This window comes from Panicum virgatum, chromosome 6K (genome assembly GCF_016808335.1).
Source record: "Panicum virgatum strain AP13 chromosome 6K, P.virgatum_v5, whole genome shotgun sequence".
Lineage (NCBI taxonomy): Eukaryota > Viridiplantae > Streptophyta > Magnoliopsida > Poales > Poaceae > Panicum > Panicum virgatum.
Window position 1 is genome coordinate 410,048 of NC_053141.1, and position 6,000 is coordinate 416,047.

Below are 6,000 nucleotides of genomic sequence, written 5' to 3' on the forward strand. Positions count from 1 at the left end.
GTTAGTAGCTTAAAGGAGGCTCTCAAATTAAATGATCTACCCATGTACTAATTAATTTCGTTGGCCGTCTGCCAAAGTATATACTTATGCAGCTTTTCCGAAGGTACGGCTGTTGCAGCAATATCTATCACTAGACATCATGCATTCATATTAGCAAGGAGATGAGCTATATATACTTTACCCTTTAAACTTGAGTCGGGCAACTGACACATAATTATATGGGGAATGTTTTAATTTCCAGAGAAAAAAAGCACACCTGATCTGATGTTGCTAGCTATAGCTGTTGAATATTACGTAGCTACCAGCTGTGTGTACTTTTCAGTTTTTGTTGGACCAAACATTCATACTTAGTACTAGCTAGCTAGGTAGTACAATAACCCACCAGCAGCCCTCATAATACTAAGCAGGACTTGTAGATACAAAGTTAGACAGAAAAAAAGAAAGAACAATTAATCTTGATTACTTTGATGGCAGTAGTGGATCCTGGTGGGGTATGTAGTTAATTACTCCAGTTAACACTCTATCTATTGGGTCAATCAATCAATAACAAAAAGGTGGAAATAAATCTGTTTACTAATTTCTAACCCACTCTCTTCCGTGCCACGCGTTGCTAGTAGCCACCAATGCAACAACATCACGAAACCATCAGGAATTGAAGGCGCACCAACTAGCTTATTAAGGGCCGTTCCATTGGAAGAAACCACCGTAGTTTCCATAGCATAGGATATCGTATTAAAAAACTACTTCTTCACGGTGCAAAAATTTCTACCAAACTTCAGACAAAATATTGACCAATCATCTACCATATTCTAGTATCTGCTCTCCGGATCCTCTATGCACTTTCCTATCTTTTCCACCACCTCCTCTCTCCTTATCCTTCCGGCGGCGTGCGGGTGCACGCGCGGCTGCAGCGCACCGGATCCGGAGGATGGCCTTGGGAAGCGGTCGTTTCTTCCCAATGGGGTTTCTCTCGTTTCTTTGCGTCTTGGTACTAGTGACGACTTCGTTTCTGCCTGAGGAAATGATTTCTATCTCTCTCCGTGATAACTGCTTTGACACGTCAGCAAACGTCAGCATATGGGTGAGCTGTCACCGTAGTTAATAGAGATAGAAACGACTATAAATGCCGCATTGGGTGATAACTACTTTGACACGTCAGTAAATGGGTGAGCTGTCACCGTAGTTAATAGAGATAGAAACGGCTATAAATGCCGCGTTGGGACTGCCCTAAGGGATATTACTCTCACCAGCAGCCTCTGCATATCATCTAGTAGCTAGTAGCATTAGGAATGACAAAGCTAGTTTCAGTAGTGGAGCGAGCGTACGTTCTAGTGAAAGAGAGAATCTCCTTTTATTCTCCATTCTGTTGTGCTTTGGTCCACCCACCAAATGCAATGGCCCCAATGGCGTGCTTGCACAAGCATGACACCATATAGCGAGAAATCAAGCACCTTTTGGTAGGATGTGCGAAAAGCTTCCAACTTTGCAATGGAACTGATGAGAGGATTAAGTGATTTTATTCTTTCAAAGAAATTTTTTTTGAAAGGGTTAATTTATTAGCTAGGTAATTATTAATTATATTACAGGCTAGCCACTTGTCTTTTCCACACAGAGAGTAACGAACGATGGCAAGGCAAAATGATCGGAAATCGATCGATCACCTAGGGAGAAGCATATATGAACAGTGAAATGAGAAGTTGTAAGTATTCGGATTGTACTGTGTAATCTAAAAAAAGCAGAGGAAAGAACGGAGAGCTTGCAGAGTACTGAATCCAAGTATATTCGAAAGCAGCTACCTATCTAGCCCTAGCAAGCAAAGAGGGTACGTATACCAACCAATCGAAACAAAAAGGCAGGCCGGGAGGAATATCTCAAATAAAGTAGTGGATGCAGCCACAAACGTGTCATCTTTCCGGGTGATTCTTATCCACAAGCTAAGATTGCTGTCTGTCTCCGATACATAGAGGCCAGAGAGCGTTTCCTCTTTAATTACACGGCCGCCGGAGAGGTAAATTAAAGATGATTTGGCTTGATGAGCAGCGGGCAACCCAGACAAGAGGGACAGGAATATATATATGTACTGACGAGCAGAAAATTAAAGCTTTGGCTGGGTGGCCAGATTACCCGAAACTCGATCTCCGAACCCAAAAAACTCGAGCCCGAAAAATCCGATCGGATTTCAAATCACGGTACTGAATAAATCGAATAGCAGACCACGGTACCCGAATTATTCGAATAATCTGAAAATCAACCCAGCCCACGAAGCCATTTTATCCCTGTCCGAGTAACCCTACCCCAGTCCAAATAATCCTAGCATGCTGCCCCGTCCCCAGCCCCCCACGCAGAACCTCGAGAAGCTGTGGCGGCGCATCTCGTCTCGAACTAGGCGACTCGACGGACGCTGCTAGCCCGCCACCGGCCACCGTGGCACCGCCCACCAGCAGCATGAGCGCAACTACGCGACGGCCTCCTCGAGCTGCAGGCCAGCAACGCGCCAGCACCTCATCTTCTCCAGCGCGCCAGCAGCGGGGCGTCCAGGCGCCGAGGATGGGCGGGGCGTCGACGCCGGAGGCGGCGCGGGGCTTCCAGGCTTCCAGCGCTGGGTGATGGCGGAGGATGTGCGGGGCATCGGCGCTGGGCGTCCGAGCGCCGAGGACCGTCGCCGCCACCGCTAGCTAGGTTGGCTCCTGTGCCCTCCTGCTCGCTCCACTCTTGTTGCTTTGGATCTGCTAGGCGCTGGCAATCCGTTTAGAAATCGGACAGTTCGGGTTTATCCGAATCAGAATTTTCGAGTACCCGAAATGTCAGATTTTTATTATTTTGAATAAATTTCGGATAATAATTTTGGAAGCCTAAAATTTCAAAAATTCGACTCGAAATTTTCGGACTACCCGAATGCCCACCCATTTGCCTTGCCTAACGCTAGTTCAAGTGAACGATCGATACTACTAAATTAGCTACTAATTAACGTACAGATTTTTAGAATAGTGAATAGAGTAATAATTTGCAGGCAAGTAACCAAAGGAAAACAAACGATTCAGGTTTCTGATCTGATCCCTGGCAATTCAAGCAGTTTATTAGCTTCTGCCTCCCTGCGGATCAAGATTTTAAATCGCCGGCTAAGATGTTTAGCGGCAGAGTTGCCGCTATGGCGTTTAGCGGGCTATAGCCGGCATTTAGCGGGCTATAGCCGACTTTAGCGGGCTAAATGCCATAGCGTTTGGCCTTCCTAGAAGCTATAGCCGTCTATAGCAAAAGCTATAGCCAGCTATTTAAAACCTTGCTGCGGATCGAGGCACCATGTCCAGGGGGGTGGGTGGTGTGTGGCCGCCGGCCCGGCCGGGGTGCAGCGAGGATTTTAGCCCAGCCAAACCCAACAACTCTGCTGCAGGCCCGTATGTTTAATAACTAGGCCGGCTTTCTTTTGTGTTTTTGATGCGATGATGCACATCATGCATGTCCCTCAGCCTCAGCTCGCTCAAAAACCAAGAAAAGATAATCTTGAGATAGATAATTTTATATTACTATCTAAATACTATATAGATAGATAACTATATAGATAGATGTATCTGTAAATGCTTCCGGTAGGGCATCAGACGAGATAAGAAAAATCGGACTCCCCACACCATCGAATCTATGCCCCTGTTTAGTTTTAAAAAAATTTATATAGTATCTGTCACATCGAATATAACTGTTTCATACCAGATGAATCTTTTAAATTTAATTAGTCTATAATTAGACATTAATTATCAAATAACAACAAATTGTGCTACAGTACTAAAATCTAAACTTTTTCGTGAACTAAACACAGCCTATATTCACGTCCACTCATCAAATATTTTTTTTTTCACGACGCCTCAAGACCACTGGCTCCTCTCTCATGTCTCAACAATGCGCAAAGCCCAAGACCATGGTGCCTCCTAGTCTTGCTACCGAGTCGGGTAACTAGCATGGGAGGAATGAAATTAATAAATAAAAAATATAAAAAACGAATAAAAAGTTAGATCATGCTACCGAGTCGGGTAAATAATAAAGAGATTAAGAAAGCTGCAGCTATCTCGCTAGCAGCAGGCACCTAATACGACGTCAGCTAGCTGGGTTATCGATCTGTGTGCTGAGGATGGAGAGTATGTTGGATCGCTTCAACGGCGACCGAATGAACAACCAACGACTTGGCCGGCCGGAACATCTCGATCTTCTCTATCAGCAGCTACCACTGCTGCTTGACTGCGTCTGGTGGCTTGCTGGGTTTATTTGCATGTGGCATCTTGCTTTACTCTAACCTGCAGACCCGGCCCATCACCGTACCCTACCTTATTTTCTGTGATATATATATGCACATGCACGGGGCAATATAATGCTATTCTACCCTTAGGTGTAGAATATTATTTTACAATATTCAGTAATAGCTTGCTAGTTATTGAACTACTGAAAATATATTCAGTAGTTCTCTGCTCAGTTTAGCTGAATAAACTGTTACACCTAGAAAGATATAATAGTTTATTCTACACCAAAAGCTAAACTGAGCAGAAGTACATAACAAATTTTCAATAATAAATCAGTAACCAGCGAGCTACTACTAAATATTATTCAGTAATTTAGTAAATTTAGTTTGGTATTTTAACGATTATTTTTTGTAATAGAATGTGGGTGTGGAATATTATTATATGCCTAAGGTGTACAATAGCACTACAGTATATAAATGTGTGAAGCGGTCCAGTCCAAGATTATTTACTTTTACGACTCAGACGACGTACGGTTATTTCTTAGGATCGGAGGCTAGCTAACCCAACCTAGCAACACAACGTACTCCCTCCACCCCGCAAAGACTATTCATTTAGCCTCTAAAATTTGTCTCACAAATACTGTTCATTTAGATTATAATGAGGTTCATCTAATTAAAGCAATATCAAATACCAAGAAACTATTATGGAGAGAAAGTTATTGAGCTAATCAAATACTTAAGTAGATGCTTTTTTTGTTTCCAATGCATTTGTATTTATTAAGAATCCTGGGAACAAACAAACAACATCGTTTTCAATCGCAACTACTATAATTAATTAGGTGTAATAAGATCATTTCTCACTACTAGTAGTAATGTGTATAATTTTTTTTAAACGAACAGTTTTTTGAGACGTAAGGAGTATATATTTCCTTTTTTATTAGTTGTAATAAAAATATTACATATTATTAGGTAACAGCTAGCCTCAATGTTAGGTTGCAGGCAGCAGATCGAGAGAGCGGAATGCATGCATGTACGGAGTCAATGGAAGAAGAGACTCGCTCAACAATAACCGTCTATGGACTTAGCCTCAGCAGCAGCTAGCTCAGAACATCGATCGCTCAGCTGCACGTACGTACACCACAGCTTCCAGATCGAAGACGAAGAAGCGTCGTTTAGCCTGCTAGCTAGCTGCTGCTGCCGCCGCCATTGACACCCTCCTCTCATTCATCGCACTAGCTAGCTTTGACCTAGTCAGCTACTAGCTGTTTCCTTGCTTTCCAATAACCTTTTCTGTTAAAGTAATTTCAATTCCATCCTTTGTTATGTGTATAATTAATTGTTATACTAACCTGTAAGGATACGATCGAACGGTCAGGATATGGAGCTAGTGCAGATGCAGGAGCGAGCTAGGTCATCACTAGCTAGCTCTATGGTCGTCTTTCCTTGTGCCGTCACATCTACGACGACATGCAGTTGCAGCCGAGGAAAGGACTTGTTCAAAGCTAGCCGCAGCAGAAGCAGCTAGTCAGCTACCACATAGTATACGTACCCTCTTATTCTTCCATCAACGTTACCTCGACCAATTTCTTGCTTGACCTCTTCTCAATTGTCTGAATACAAGCAAGACTACTGCACTGACTGTCAAATCAATCAATGGACTGTCTGTCTGTCTATATATATGGGCATGCCGATCGATCACCTAAGAGGGGCCGGGACATGCATATGTGAATTTCTTTGGCTGTGTTAAGTTCCCCAACTTCCTCCAAAATTTCCAA

General features: G+C 43.2%; 1 long non-coding RNA gene across 1 annotated transcript; it reads left to right on the top strand.

The window, feature by feature from the left end:
* Positions 1–2,111: 2,111 nt before the first annotated feature.
* Positions 2,112–5,599, top strand: LOC120711086. Its single transcript, XR_005690154.1, has 2 exons — positions 2,112–2,679; positions 5,218–5,599. It is a non-coding gene; the product is annotated as an uncharacterized LOC120711086 (long non-coding RNA).
* Positions 5,600–6,000: the final 401 nt, after the last annotated feature.